This window comes from Coloeus monedula, assembly GCF_965178545.1.
Source record: "Coloeus monedula genome assembly, chromosome: 1".
Taxonomy (NCBI): Eukaryota; Metazoa; Chordata; class Aves; order Passeriformes; family Corvidae; genus Coloeus; species Coloeus monedula.
In genome coordinates this window covers 88,859,733-88,876,295 of record NC_138781.1, presented here as the reverse complement: position 1 = coordinate 88,876,295, position 16,563 = coordinate 88,859,733, and the positions used below count along the sequence as shown (strand labels likewise).

The window sequence follows — 16,563 nt, the reverse complement described above, 5'->3', positions numbered from 1 at the left end:
ATCGTAGCAACTTTCAAGATTGCTGCCTTGACCAGTTGCAAGACTGTCACTTTTGCTTTTGGGTTTGGCCTTCACATTGTGTCCCTATTTGTATCTGCACCACTCCTGCACAGTTCCATCGACACTTCTTATGTGTCTACCTGAGACAGGGAGCTTCCCTGTGATGCATTTTTCTGGCACCACAGTCAACATTAACCCTACCTTCCTCCCGGTCTGGGTCCAAAGTATTTCTTTCTGTGTCAGTGGAGGTACATCACATTAAATAAAACCCTGGTAATAATGACAGAAGAATTGCACTTGCTATTGCATAGAATGAAACAGGGCAATTTTTTCTGTTTTGCACCTCCATGTGAATGTAACTGTTGAGCTAATATACTGTAACATTTGTATTTTCAGTCATGACTAATATCTCAGGATTGCTGAAGATAAGGATACTAATTGTAAGAGTAAGCCAAATGGCGAGATAAATGCAATGCAATCCAGCCCTGACAGCTGTTCTTTATGAAGTCCAGGTTCTGATTTCTCATATCTTACTTTTCCTTTTCTTTTCACCTTTTCCTTTCTTTCAGAAATCTGCCAGAGTAGAGAATGAAGGTGTTATAAAATCTCTTTCATTTCTGGACTGTGTAGAATATTCAGGATTTGTTTTGACTTTCCCCATCTCCCAGCTGTCTCTCATTATATTCTTCCTATGGAATCTTTTATATTTTTTCATCTTGCTATTTTATGCCACTCCTGCCACCATTACATGAAATTGAACCTTCTCTTTTTTACTGTCACCTGTCTCAGTTGTTGTTCATGTTCTTTCCCTTGTAATTTCAGGTTAATTTTTCTTCAGGTTGGTTTTGCTCCTGTAAATTTACATCTTGGTCAAATTGCTAGTCTTCGTGGAATCATTTCACTGCTCTACAGGAGGTAGCACTACATTTTGACAGGACAGATTTTACTTCCCAGGCCATCTGGGCTGGCTACACCAGTAACAGTCAGTTTCAGGAGACTGCACTAGAGAAGGGGGTGTTAATTACAGTTGCAAGTGTTCTCATGGGTACACTTTTAGATGATGTTGACCCTTAAAGAAAAACAACTTCCTAAATATTTATATTGAAGTCAGTTCAGTAAATACATGGCTGCTTTGTGTGTAGTTAATCTTGCTGGAGAAGTGGTATATATCTTTTTGGCAAGTAATTCAGATCCCAATGCATGCTTATGGCCAGAATGAAAGGAATTTGTTTTCCCTTCAAAGGAATGAGAGTTCTCTTGAATATGTGTATTTATTCTTAATCATCTGTCCTTGTGTAGACTTCTATTGTCACAGACTTGAATTATATTACAAGCATTTATGAAGACTTCCTAACAATATTCATTTGGCTTAAAGAAATACATGTAGAAAACCCCACAACAGGCAAAACTGTGAACACATTTATATGACCAGCTCCAAAAGCAGCCAGGAGGCCTGTGACAGAGTTAGGGAAGTACCTCACTTCTCCTGAATCGCAATTCAGTGCCTTAACAAGTATTCCCCTGTGTCTGGGTTTCAGCTACTCTGTTAGCATCAGCAAACACTTGATTTTCTGGCAATGACTGTGTTCTGTATACTGCAGCTTTTTGTGTTGCTCTGGCATTGTGATTTCCATGAAAATTGACAGTTTTCACACTTTAATGCTGCTTCTAAGAGACTGACAGGCCTTTAGAAATTGTTTTTTCCGTAGTGGGTCAAGCCAGTTCCTGCATGAGAAACTGGGAATTGAAAAAGACTTATAATCCGCATTTCCAGCTAAAATTATGATTTAAAGGTCTTTTAAAAATGGCTGCATTTACAGGTAATGGAAATTACAACCCTTATTAATCCTCTTAATATAGAGAGTCTTTCTGGAGCTGTTAGTTGTCCAGTGAGCCAAGCTGCTTATCATTAAATAAAGGATGCTGGGAATAATGTATTGTTGTCATAGCTTCAGCGTGAGAGTGTCACTGATGAGGCAGGGACTTAACCTGTGCTAAGGAGCAAGTCACAAAGCTGTGTGGCAGGGCTGTGCTCTGATGGCACTGATGCACAGCATCTCATACCCACTTTAGTCCTCTCATACCAGAAATGATGTATTTTCAGTTTCATTAATCCCTCAGATAACAGGCTGCCTCAGGTGCTGTGCATTTGTGCAGAGGAGTTGTCATAACCAGAGAAATGGGAAAGAAAATTGATTGAGAATGGGTTTTCTGCCTATGTTCTTTAGTTTTACTATAGCTTCCAGATTCAGAGTGTCTATGGGACCAAAAATGTAATTTCTTATTCCTGTAAATTCAACCTGATATTTGGATGTTAAGCTGTGTTTTGTGTGTTCCTGGGGATGTGTTGTATGGAAGAGAGTTGTCAGTCTCCTTTATAATTTCAGAAATGAAATGTAAGTTACAAAACTTTCCCTAGTAGTCAAAAAATGCAACCAGGGTACGCATTTTTTTTGACATGGTGAGCATCATTAAAGCAGGTAGGAAAGGTGGAAATGAAGTGGTGTAGTCTGGCCTAAGGTACTTGCAGATGTACAGTAGACAGACTGCATTTTCAGGTTTGGTTCTGTGTTCTCCAATGTCTTGTTTTATTAAAGGTGGTTGACCTGTGCGTAAGTATTTAAGGCTGGTCTGTGAGCTGTCCTGTCTCTTTCTCTCAGTGTTGCTGTGTTGTTTGTGAACAGCTCAGTAAGGTGTGATGGAGAGTCCCTCACCTAAGTAATCATCAGCCATGTAATTAGGGAACTCTCCTACAGAAAACTTGTGTTACTTGGCAAAGGAAGGGCTGAGGATTTAACCTGCAGTAGCTTTTACTACATTGTATTGCCAGGACCACCCCACAGCCTGGAGTCCTCCTTTTTCCTTTATGTGGGAAGCCAGACAGATGCAAGCCTCAGTATTCCTGAAGCTGCTGTTTTCCTGTTGGTGTTTCTGTAGCCAGCTCTTAATAGTGACTCAAAGGCTAGAGAAAACAGGATCTTCCTCAGCCATGCTGGTGTTGTGGTGCTAACAGCGAAAACTTCCTTTGTTCAGAAAAATAAACAGGTAACATGCAAAATCATCCCTCTAACATGGAGCTTGAGCAAGAGAATTACATTTTATATTATCAGTGTTCTAAATATAGCCATACTGTAAGGTTCCAACAGCAAGTACCAATCCAAAAGTACTTAATCAGATAAGTGTTATTTAACGTTTTCACCAAGAGTGACTAACAAGCAGTGTGTTTCTCTTTTTGCCATGCCTGCTTTCCTTTCCTGTGTGTTGGGCTTTATTTAAATAAAATGCCTGCTGATCTCATTGACTGTTACTGAGGTGTTACTGTGAAGTAGTGCCAAAACTGTTGGTTTTCAGTAATCAAAGATTAATGACTTTGGGTTTTTTTTGAAGACCATACAAATAGAGATTTAAAATGGGTAACATTAATGGTTGATGAGATGCTTTCTGAATTTTCAAGCATTGTTCCAATAAACATATTTGTTACCCTTCACAGTCAGATGATATAAAACCTCTTTACATTAGTCCTTTTTGGTAAATATTTCAGTGGGTTAGACTAAAGAGCAATAAAATTCAAGGGCCTGAGTACAAACGCACTCTTGATGATCAGATGTTGCCATCTCCGAAGTCTGACTGTCATTCCTGTTAGTCTGCTGGTCCCCTTTTCTCTGAAAAGGCAGGGTTCTTTTTTTTGGGGGGGAGGGGTGGGGGCAGTGGGGCAATGTTTCTTCTTGGTTATTTGTGTTATGTGATGCCAGGAGATGGTGTGGTGGTGGCGTGAGCAGGAGTTTGTCCTTTGAGGCTGTGTGGAGATCTCCCTGCTGTAGTATATGTAAATCTGCCAGTTACAGAATCATCTCAATCAAGGCTGACATCTCCAGGGACACAAGAGGAAAGCTTTGTTTTAGATTATCTAGATGACTTTTGTTTTAAAAGCTCGTTTCTTCCTTCTTGCCCCATGCATCCCACAGTGGGCATTCTCCAGTGCTCACCCTGGAGATTTGTTGGGTGCAGCAGTTTTCTGATGTAAGAGAAAATAAACTAGTGAATTCTGCTCAAACCCTTTAAAGCACTCATCTTTTACTTTTGTTGTGTAGAGTTATTTTGTGTTTGATAAAAACTACTTTTTCCCTGCATTAGTAGGTTCCAAAAGATAAATAAAAACTCAAAGTTACTTTACAAAATACCATATTATTTAATATTTTTCTTAGTTATGTGCTTAGATGACTTTCCTTTCTGCATTTTTCTTTTTATGTTTGAGGTCAGCATCTTGCATAGGCAGCAAAAATACTGCCTAGGTAAATACATCAAGCATGGCATGTCTGATCTTACTGTGCACAGGACGTGTATTTCCCCTCCTGTTTTTGTCTGAGTTTGCCAGGAGGGGAGTCTCCAAAATCAATAAACAGTTTCAGACAAATTGAAAGAAAAAACGTTTTCTGTGCTTTTCTTCAATATCTGCTCCTGTGGCAGTGCTTTATTTCTGAACGTCTCAGCAATGGTTCAGGATGTTGAGGAGGCAATATCTTGGAGCGAATCCAGATTCCTTCTGTTTCTTTTTGTGGTTGGGAGTTTGGTTTTATTTTTCTGGTTTTTTCTTTTGAATAGCTTCTCATGGTACTTTTGGAACCAAGCCTACAGTTTTATGGAAAATAAATAAATTACTGCTGGGTTCCCTGGGGGTACAGCTCACGTTTCAGTGTCAACACAGCTTTCTCTGCTCTAAGGGGGCTGGTCATGTTTCTTGTGGTCGTTCTGAGGAACGCTTGCTGCTAGTACAGGGCTTTTTTCTTGGGAAGGAGGTCAGCCTTTGGCTTCTGCTGTGATTAAAATCTTAGTACTGTGACACCTCCAGGTGCTCCTAAGATTGACTCTCCCAATTCATTAAATAACAGCTACAGTTAGGTCAGATCACATTGCTAAACTGACAGAGTTGGAATTAACAAAGTTATTTAATTTGGTTGCTTTTAAATACCTGTTGCTTTTCCTCAACTGAACTGGAGGGTCATGTCACAGCAGCACAGAGCAGTGTCACACGCTAAAATGATGTTACATTGTCAGATGTGCATAACCTTGTGCTTTCTGAGACATGTAGTCTTTTTGCTGTCTTGTTTCATGGCTCCTTAAGGTCTGGTTTGCAGCTTAATTCTTTGGGTAGTGACTTGTTCTGCAGGGGACAAACTGGGACCATTGTCTGCTCAGTGAGTCCCCAACCCTTCATTTACCCAGGGAAGCTGCAAATTGTCCAGCACTGGGCTATGTGTCAGAGTAGATTTGCCTGAGCCCAGGGCTGACACAGGGATGATAAGGACCAACCAGAGTGTGGCAGGAAATCATTCTCCAACTCCATCATATCTTTTATAAACCAGAAGACATTTTTATTCCTGCTCTTACACTAGCAAGTCAAGGATTGCTATCTTCTGAGCAAGTCTGTTATTCCTAAATAAAATGCGTTACTGTGGAATTGCTTCTTTTTATTAAACCTACCTTTTCTGTTGTGAGACAAACACAGACATATCCATGTGTGATGGATAGAGGGTCCAGAATCAAACTTAAAATTAAAATAAAAAGAAGTCACCTTTTACATGAGTCATTACCTAACAAAATTTTATCTTGAATTCAGAGATTTGTGGATTTTCCAAATTACTGTGCAGGTAGGAGAAGGATAAAAATTTACACTGCAGTTTTAAATAATAAATTTAATTGGCTCATTTTTTCCCTTCACCGCAAGTCTTATCTTAAGATTGTACCAACTTGATAAAACAGTTCAGAAAAGACTACCTAAGCAGAGCCCTAAAACTGTATGTTGATGATTAAAGCCTGTCATGATGACAGTAATGTTGCTTTTCTTCCGAACTTCTAAGCAAATACTGTGACTTGAACTCCTCTTCCAACTTCTACATGGATTTGTAAGAAACAAGAGAATACCTTCCTGAAAGAGCAATTAGTTATTCTGCAACAAGTATTTACCCAGCTTTCAACTTTACAGGTATCAGGAAATACTAATGTTGTACAGAACATTGATTATAGTTGTGGTGTAGAATTCTTTCTGAAGAAGACAAATTGTGACTTTTGGAACTATTTGAGTATCAGTGGGTGCAGCTGTTCTTTGATTTCTTTGTTTTTTAGTAGTTCTCTTTCACAAATAATAATGTCTCAGGTGATTTTATCACTTGATGCCAGGATGAAAATCCAGGGTCTTCCCTCTCCTGGCTCAAAGGTACTATTTCTTCCTATTTTTTGTAATGTTTACTATCCTCCAGCCCCATATAAAAGAAACCAGGAATTTATTTTTTTTCTTAGAAACACATTTTAAAATTTTTTTTTACTTTTTAAAACATTTTATTTTATTTTATTTTATTTTGTTAAGGCTGTTAGTGTAGTACTGTACAAAATGACTGCTAGGGACTGGGCAGACTCAGTGTCTGTCTGTCCCCATGGTCTGTTGGACTGTGTTGGGACAGAGTTGGAGAGTCTGCTTGTGCTTGCCTGAGAATGAAGATCAGCAAAAGCACTGGCTAATTGTTTAATGCAGTATTGGAAATGGGGCTTTGACCAGCTGCTGTGAAGCAGCATGAATTTATTTGGCCTGTTCACCGTGGAGGAGACTGGGCATGGCTACGCTCCCATTGCCTTAATATTCAGGTTTTGAGCTGAAGAGCCCTTTGGGTTTGGTCTTGCTCTGCTTCATTTGCCAGGCTGAGGTGTGCAAATCTCGAGCAGCTTGATTGAAATCTTTGGGTCTGCTCCTGCATCATACAGGTGTGAGAGAGACCAACATGGTCTTCAGCTGGGCAGATCAGGGGCAGATCAGGGAAATACTTGTGGATACACACTGATCTTGTTGCTGTACAGGGGTTTGGGTTTATGTTTTATATTAAAGGAACAAAAATTTGGTATCTCATTATAAAAGGACCGGGGGTGTTTAGGTAAAGATGGGTGAGTGCAGTCTGTACATTCCCCTATGTGATCCTTCTCTGGCTGATTTTCATTACGTGATGGTAAACTTTAAAGAGCCATCTTTCCACCAGTATTCTACAGCTAAAGGCCTCTTGGACAGTAACAATATATTGTTCCTGCTGGTTAAGCGTACGGAGGTCACTTGTTTCTGTTCTCATTTGTTCTTTTTGCAAGACCAGATATTGCTTATATTTTTTTATAAAGCCTATAGCTTGTCTTGCCATTGCACTAGTCTTATTTAAGAGTACTGCTCAAGTATATAGTTGTTTGTTGTTTATTATTGTATATCCTCAAATTAGCCATAGTTATTTTGGAATGAAATCTCTTTGCATTCAAGTGGTTAAATACCACACTTTCTCCTATTAAACATGAGATCCAGGTCTACTGGAAAATATTTTACACATATGAAACTGCCTGAAGTATAAAACCTGTTTATACAGATACCGTGGATTTCTTGCCATAAAAAGCACCGTAAATTCCCCGTGCTGCTTCATTTTCATAAGGAGTTACTTGAAAAGAAATATTGCTTGCGGTGAGTTGCCAATTATTTGTATACTAATTTGCTACCTTAGAACAATTTCAGATTTTTAAATTCAGTTTGAAGTGATAGAGAGGAAAAAATATCTGGAACTACTTCATACTTTACAGTTTAGCTTAAATTTACCTGGAAAGAAACTGACCATAGTGGGTTTTTTTTTTTTTTTTTTTTTTTTTTTTTAAGGGGATGAGTTTATCTTTTAATAAAAGTGGTGTATCTGTGAAGAGTTTCAAGTCATTTTTTTAAATGTAAATTCCCACTAAGCCTGCAGTACAGATCAACCCTTCAAGTGAATGAGCCAAACAGTTGAATTCTCCTGCTTCTCTTTTAAAGGATACCATTGCTGTGTGTAGGAAAAAAAATTAAGTTCAGTGGCATTCAGCTGTACTATAGTGATGCAGTTAAGAGACTAAAAATATTATTGCTTTATCTTCCAGCAATGAGATAGTTTTTCTTGCAAAATTCAGGGAATTAAGGGAATTGGAGGCTTCGTGTTCCTTTTGTGACTACTGAGGTACCTGTGATTTATTCCATAGTGCTTATCAGGAAAGACCTCAGTTTTTCAGAATTAAGTTATGTGGCTGTAGAGAGGTCCACAGAGGAAGCTGTTTTGGAGGCTTCTTTGCATGAGGTTTGTGAGTAGCACATGTACAAGTGCTTGGGAGGGATGTGAGGAAGGACTGGGCTGCAGATGCTCTTGCACAGCTCTAGTCCTTGCATGCAGGTGGTCTGGGTAGCAAGCCTTCTTACCAATGGGTAGCACAAGGGAGAGCAAGCACGTGGCTTACTGCTTGCAGAAAGAAACAGATTTTTCTTTCATCCTGCTGGTTTGTTAGGCTCTCTCAGCATTTAAAAGGAAACGTGTGATTATTTTAGGAATCTTTGAAAATGGCAGCATATCTCTGAATTAATGTGTTCGTATTTCTCACTGAGTTGCAGATGGAAGATTCAAAACTGTAGTTTGGGCAACATATGTTGATTAATACTGGAAATAAATGCTACCCTATGGGACCTTGCTTCTGGAGCCAGCATGTCCACTGGGTCGTACAGCTGTGCCTTTCCTTCCAGAATTGTTCTGCAATCTATTTACTTCGAACAAATGTTGCAGTCATGGATGAATTTTTGAGGATAATGATCTGACAGACCATGCAAGCTTATAGATTATAAAATTTCCTGTACACAGGGAAACCAAGTGTTCACCAAGTAAACTCTCTTTATATAGAGGAGTGGTATTGTTGTGTTCCTCAAAATACATGCAGAAGATGAGAGGTGAGGAATATAATTTTTACAGCTGCACAGTAGGGTGCAGGCGTGTTGACCCCTGATGCAGACTCAAAATTGTCCAAAATTCTCTATTGGCTTGTGTAGCACAGTCAGCCTGTTTCTGTGGTTTGGCAATGTTGCCTGCAGGTTTCACAAGCAGTGGAGTTCGGATCTTCATGAGTTTCTTTTTAAATTGTCGGAAAGTACACGTATGTTCCTGGGAGCTCAGAGTAAATAGATCTCACTTGGAAAAACACTTGGAAAAAATGAAACTGTCCCTTGATAGTGGAGTCTGTTCCTCCTGGCCTTTTTCATTAATTCTCTGTAGCAAGTTTCTAATTTTGTGGCATGACAGAAGAGGAGAACTGCGTCCTTGAATTTGTATCTGGAGTAAAGTTATCGTTGCTTGGGGGCTACATTATACAAGCCCTAGAAGGAGCTGTCTTTGCCATGGCTTGTCATTTGACAGCCGCGTTCTGCTTGGTCTTGTGCTCCTTGGTCCTTTCAGGTCTTGTCTGCAAGCCTGCATCTCTCAGCAGAGCTGAGACTCCCCAGGTAGGCTTCAAGAAGCACTTTGGTTTTCTAATATTGTTCTTACAACGACAGTGGGCCAGAAAGTCACAAACTGAGCAGACCCAGGGAGTATGTGTAAAGACACAGCAGGGCGTATGGCAAAGGAAAGTTTTAGAAGTCCACAGCTACATAAATTCCTTTCCTCAAGCCACTTGTCTTTTTTTTGCCCTGACACCTTTCAGTTCTCTCTGCTGTCTTCTTTCACCGAGCATTACTGCGCTGCCAAAAAAAAAAGGGAAAAATGTTATTCATTATTACTATGTATAGGCATAGCAATAATCATAAATTTTTACATGTTTAGATATAAATTTTATAACCAGTGTTTTATAAGAAACAGCTAAACCCCATTGATTTATTATTATAGGTTGGATTTAGGCAGGAATAGAATTACTATTTTTTCTAACTTAATCTAATTCCAGCTAATTTCAAGCTCAGACAATACCAGTGTATTCTGCTATACACCTTTGTAATTACATAAAACGGATAACAAGCTGTATGACCTCTGTATGACAGATCTAAATATTGCCATCAATTCATTTATTATGTCTGAATAGTTCTCCGTGCTTAGATCAGTCTCTAATTCATAATTACTTTTTACATAAAGAAATGTAATAGAACAGTATGTCAATGAACACTTAAATGAGAGAACTGAGTATGTGATAATGCACTTATTTTTTACAGTGAAAATGTTTTCCTTTTTCAATAGAATTAATACTTCATTCCATTAAATTATTTTTATCACAAAGTGAAATTTGCATGTACATAGTCAAAATGTGACAAAATTTGTATGATTTGACAGATTGAGTAGACGGAGTTCTATTGGTTTAGTACTTCAGTATATTACCTTTTTCACCCCATCTTAAAACTTCTTCATAATCAAAACAAGTGAATGTTGTGTAACTTTTATGATGTGGTTATATAAGTCAGGAAGTTCAGTTTTAATAATGAAATTAAATGTGATATACAAACAGCAGGGACCTTTTTATCTACAAAACTGACCTAGTCTTGAGTGAAAGTTCAGAACTTTACTGCTGGCAGTTTACTTTCAGCTTTGCCGGAAAATTAATGTTTTAATGACTGAATCCAGTTTTGAAAAAAGTACCCTTGTGAAAATATGGGATTTTTCACTTCATACAACACACATACACATCATATCTTTCAAGTTTTGGTTTCTTCGTGAAAAAATTCTAGTTTAAATAAACTGCAGCAAGTTGTCTTTTAGGGAAAGAGGAGGTTAAATTCTTTTTTTTTTCTTACAGATAACATTTTAAAGCTTTTTTCCCTCTTCCATATTTTCCTGGAAATGACCAAATCAAAAAGACTTTTGTTTTATGAAACCTGCTTTTGATTAAGTTGATTGGGTTTTATTTACCTACTTAATCTGAACCATGCTTCTTCCTTATCATGTAAAGTCGCTTACTGTTGCTAAATATACCCGTGTATTTTAAAGAAGCAAAGCTGTGCGTGAGTACGACCCATTCAGAGCGGGGTTGTAGGGTAGGGAGGGACCTGATGGTAACCTGAGAGCAAGAGCAGATGCTAAATTAGCAGCTGGATCGTTAGTAATGAGTCCACAAATGTCTGCTGGGAAATGATCTTCTTTGGGCGCATGTAGCGTGGGTGTGTGGGTTATTCAGAGTTTCTAGCATCTAGTTGCTCTTTACCCGTGACTCAAAGGAAAGTCACGGAGCCATGAGGATTTTTATTTGTGAAGCAACTGGTGACTTGTTTTTTTTGAAAGTACAGGCTGCATGGATAAATTATCATTATTGTGCAGCATTTTTTATTAGGACATGCAATTGGAAAATGATTGGAAGGGCAAGGAGATTGCTGGCAGTATTTAGTTACAGAGTTAAGTGGAAGCCACAAAAGACCTGTGGAAAAGCAAATAACATTATAAGGGCATCATTAATAATCCCAGGGTTCATTCCATCTTCACCTTTAATATAAATAGATATCAACCATTGACTGTAGTCAGAAGTAGTTGAGATTACAACTGGATGGCACTCTAAATTGTGATGAGGAGCTACCAGATGATCGGGTTTAAGTGGTAGCCAAGCAGGAAAATCCAAAAAAAAGATCATGAGGAAACAAGGTAAGTAAGAGAGCTGTAAGAAAAGTGCTGAGGAGTCTGGCTTTACTTCATATTGAAAATCAATGTATTTCTTTATATCTTAAGCTAGTGGTTATATAAATATGTGCTTTGCAGGTCGCCATTTCTCCATATTGGGGAGCATGTTAGGGTTGGTTTTTTTTAAGCTTATCAATGTGGTGAAGATAATTGAATTTTGTAGTATAAACAGAATCATAAATGATACAGACAGATAGAAGCATGGTATATGCACACCATGGCCCTAATGTCACCAACAGGTTTTGTGATTTTGTTGTTGTTGTTGTTGTTGATCGGGGGAGAAAAGCCCAATTGGGCTTCTTTTTCCCCTTCCCTATTATGGAAGGGAAACAAGCCTTCTAGCTGACGAGTGTGATTCTGTTTACCAGTGACAGCCTTATTATGGGCACAAAGTGAGTTTGTGGTGTTTTGAGGCAGTGACTATGATCTAACCCTACTCAAAAAAACCAACCAAAAAAAATCCTCAGATGGCCCCCTTCCAGACTCATGTCCGGACGCCCACGCAGCAGTGATTTAACGTACGAAGGTGCTGTATCCTACTCAGTTATTCTCCTCTGGTAATTCCACTCCAGTACCAGGTCTGACTAAAGGTCAGTCAAAAGTTAAGGCTTTGGGGCTGGCAGTGCAGTTTTCAGTTAGGTGTTGGGAAGGGTTGGAAAGACAAGCAGAAGCACCCCACTAGACACAAACTTCTTGGCTATTTCACAGAGGGATGCACAAGACAGGTCTACAGCTCTGACTTTCTTATTTTGGAAAAGGATGAAGAAGAAACATTCAAACAACTGTTTTCATTTGAGACTCCTTTTCTGCTCAACAAACCAGCAAATAGACTAGATCTTTCCTCCTTTTTTTTTTTTCTGAAGTGTTAAGCATCTGTGTGAAAGACAGGGAACAAGTTACAGTCAGTGGGTTTTTGGGTGAGTATAGAAGTGCTTTCCTCCACCCCCCCAAAAAAGCATAGCCAGTCTTGGATTGTGGAGTGGCTATTATCTAAATATGGAAGAATGTTGATTTCATGTAACTTGTCAGAAAAAGACAGATATATTGCTTGTATTTGCATGTGTACGTCAATACAGACATTATATTATCAAGTTTTAATTAACATCTTAATGCCTTGGTAGAATAGTGCATATGTGTGAAGACCATATAATGTTACCCAGTTCCAAGTACAAGCATGGGGGTGGGTTTATTTTGGGAAGAGAAGAAACAGAGGTTACTCTCTGGTAGGTTTTTTCAGGGCAATTAAGGAGTGTGACTCTTTAGTTGCCTTTTGACAAGGAATTGCTTTTCCATCTTTGTACACAATGGTAATTTAGCATTAATGGAAAAACAGAGCAGTTTGGTGTAACTCCTCCAGACAATATATCCCGTTCTAGTAGGGATTTAAAAATGTTCTGCTGCATAGCTGATGTGTTGGTTGAGACTGCTGCTGTGAAGCAGCTGGGATGGAAAAAGAGCAGAGTTAGGCAATTCTTTGTGATCAGCAAGCAAAGAGCAGCTACAGGTTTGGTGTTTGGGTTATTTCTTAATTTTTAAAAAATCTGTTAAGCCATGTAACACATTTTTTGAAGAAATGAGTGTCTCCCCTTTACAGCAGTTTACTGTGAGCCTTTGTCACTAGCAAAGTCACTAGCTTGTCTAACAATTACGTTCTCTTTAATAAACAGGACTTAGATATTTGGGACCTATTTGGTCTAGTTCTCCTCAACTTATTGTTTGTACCAGTGTGCCTCATTTTCTAGTGCTTCCTGATATCGTGGATAGTGTATGGGAATGACAACATGAATGATCTGCAAAGCTTCAGATCACTCTCATGTAATTTTGTGGTAGAGTCCTGTTCATAGTATGTATAGGGAAGAAACCAACCATAAACTTCACTCTTTGCTAATTTATGTAATTGTAAATCAGGAGTATTTCAGTCTAAATTGGTGGTTTTTGAGACAAGTAGCCACAAGTAGTAGTTTTTTTATGAGATGTGAACCTTTAATACAGCATTTTAATATAAATTGTATAGTAATTTTTAAAAAGTTGATTAATGCAGAGAAAATGTTTATAATTTATGATAACTGACTATCTGTGGGGATTGTGGGAGCTAGCCTGGAAGGGCTAATGTGTCTGAGGCTTTGGTCTCCAACCCTGAGCTCGCATTGTGTACAAGAGCCAGTGAGGTCAGTTAAGTAGTCTGCAGAACAGACCTTTTACGATCATGTAGGCATGACCTTAAACAGCATTTGGGATTAAACTGTTTACTCAGGTGTATGCATATTCTGTCAAATTTTATGTCCTTTGAAACTGTGGTTAAAAGAGACTCTTTCATGGAAGTGGCTGATTGAAGTAAAGTATCTCCATGGATTTCTTTGTAAAGACCTGGAGGCTGCTTTGGTGCAGCATCTTCTGGGAGAGAAGCAGCACAGAAATCATTGCAAATGTGTGGTTTGATGCCTCCTATGTCCTTGTTCTAGTTCACTGCTGCAGAAGCTAAAATACCTCAGGTACAAGTTACAGAAGCCCCTTGAAAAACTTTATTTGTACATCCAAACTTCATATATATATATATCAATCTTCTTTTGTTATTTTTTTCAGCAAACCGTTTGTGTTGGATTTGCAGTGAGAAATATCTTCCCTTAGTGTATGGCCTAACATGTCTATATAAAACTTCTTTGCAGGTCAGAATTACTAGACTCAGAAGTGCAGTCAGTTCATGTCCCTGTGACAGGTAAATTCTGCAAGTGCAGATGTAACTGCAGTTGTCCCAGCTGTGTGAGGTCAGGTCCTGCACAGAGAACACCTTCCTGTGTCTGTGTTGCATCTTGCTGGTTGTGGGTAGGGCATGGGTGATGCACACAGTTCTGTAACTGCAAGGCTAAAATAAAATACAACACTACCTAGCAAAATTCAGTCCAGTCCACCCCTCCTACAAAAAAAAAGGAGAAACAGTTGCTCCTGCATGTCTTTTGGTTTATATATTCCTTTAATTATAGTCTCGCCCTGGACCCTGACCACACAGTAGACATTGGTAACAGATGAGCAAAGCTGATGTTTTTTGACACTGACAGTGGATTTTTCCAACAGATCCAGCTGTTGGGAAATATGGTTTAAACATTCATACAAAATCCTTGTGTTTTTTTAACTCGTGATTGGAGGAATTGAAGACTGAAGTGAAAAAATTGAGCTATCTCTGAGTTTGAGTTCTGTTCGGGTTTTCGTGGCATAGGACAAAGAGGCTTGGTGAGGAGGAAGGATATAACGAAATGCTTGTTAAAAGGTGTTGTAAGTCTTTGGTCTGTAAGGGAGCCCCTGCAGACAGTCCCTCCCTCACAGTGTTTCACTGCATGTTTTAACACAGATCAACTTCGATGGAGCCTTTCTCCTCCTCCCCCACTCCTGTCAATGTGTTTCATATGCTTTCAAGTCTGCCTTTTCCACTGTGTTTCTCCTGCTGGCTACACCTGCCTCTCAAGCCTCTGTCCGGCCTGTGCCGAGCTGAGTGTCTGTCCGGCTGCACCCTGCCAAGTCACTGCTTTGACTCAGCTGCCTTATAGGAAACCCCATTGCTGCTGGCTCCAGACCACTTGGGCAGGTTACATGTGTGTCTGTGCTTGGCAGGCAGGTGTAAAAAGAGTCTGATTCTGTGTGCTGGATTATTCTTGGCCAAAGCGTTTCAAAGATAACACAGGTGTTCCCACATATAAACCCACTTCAGAGGGGAGGGTGTGGGCAGGTTTAAAAGAAACAGGGCACAAGCAAGGCAAATCCTGTGCATTTCTGTGGCATTGGGATCCCATGAAACCTGACCAAAAGAGAAGCATTGATTCAAGCTGAAGTTTGGCTCTGAGAGAGGATTCCTTTTTTCTTTTTTCCTTCTTTTTCTTCTTCTGGAGGGGGAGAAGATAGCAGTAGGGGCATTTTCCTTGCTGACTGCATACAGAGGAGCTGTTGTAATTTAGCTACCAAGACTCACTTGATGATCAGCTTCAAATATAAATCCAAGATGAAGAAAAGCAAAACAGGGCTCTGGTCCCTCTATGGAAATTGTTTCTCCTTCATTGCCCTAGGAGGATAAATGAAGGAGGCGAGACACTTAGCAGTTTGAATTAGGCTACTGTTTGGAGTGATTTCACACAAAACCCTCCCTAGGTAGATCACTTGGTGTACTAAATCTGAAAATGGAAATACTATTATAGAGTGAGTGTCATAAATATACAGCTTCATATAGGTTGTTTTAGAAAAGAAAGGTGGCATAACTGTCTGAATTTATATTCGAAGAAACAAGTAGTGATACACCCAAGGTAACAAGAGAAGGAAATCTGTCTTTCTACTTTCTCATTCACAGTTCAGTTGTGATTTTCAGCTTTCAGATTCCTACCTTTTTTTTTGTGCCAGCTTCTGTAGCAGATAGGTGGGTACAGATGCTGACTTGTAGGTTTGTGTTGAAATAAAGTGGTGAAGGCATGGAGAGAGGGGTTCAAAAGCAGGCTGCTGCTTGTAACAATGCGTGTGCCTTGTACATCTTAGATCCTTGAAGTATGTGGAATTTTGATTTGACTGGAAAGAATAGTTAAAAGCAGAGACTTTACAGGTGGTGTCACTTGACAGTCTTGATTTGACGAGAAGTGAAAGCAGATGGATATTTAGCACTAGAGATGGGACACTACCACAAAACACAGAGGAAATTTTTGTCCAGTGTCTCTTGGTGACACTGCTATGAAAAGCTAGGGATTTTATTTTTTGATGTTGAATCTTTTTATGAGACAAATACCACTTCCTTAACTTTTTCAGATATGAGTTGTTTTCACTTCAAAAAAACCAAGTACATGTTTTGTGTGTTTAGTAATGTATGATATTGAGTTGTCTGTCCTTAATGCCAAATTTTCATAATGAAATACAGAAGTACAGATTATCTTTGAGATTATGACAGTTGAGGACTATAAACTTTATACAGAAACACAAACTTTGGGAGCATTTCTAAAGTGGCAGTTTTTTCTATTTAGTCTTGAGACCAAACTGGTAATGGGATGGAATGTGGAGCTCATTTCCGGGGATTAAATCAGACTAATAGGAAAAAGGTTACTTTGCCCGCAGCAGAATATCAGTGTCTATTCTG

At 39.0% G+C, this 16,563-nt stretch overlaps 1 protein-coding gene across 4 annotated transcripts in view; it reads left to right on the top strand.

Annotated features, from left to right (window-relative positions):
* Positions 1 to 16,563, top strand: part of COBL (cordon-bleu WH2 repeat protein) — a 157,918-nt gene that overhangs the window by 4,599 nt on the left and 136,756 nt on the right. Inside the window, exon 1 of one of the 4 annotated variants that reach the window (XM_082287363.1) lies at positions 11,319 to 11,423. The exons of 2 other annotated variants lie outside the window; for them this stretch is intronic. The gene's annotated coding sequence lies outside the window, so the exon portion shown is untranslated. Of the gene's footprint in view, positions 1 to 11,318; positions 11,424 to 12,110; positions 12,377 to 16,563 lie in introns of those variants that run through there. One more of the 4 variants, XM_082287361.1, reaches the window with a different exon arrangement.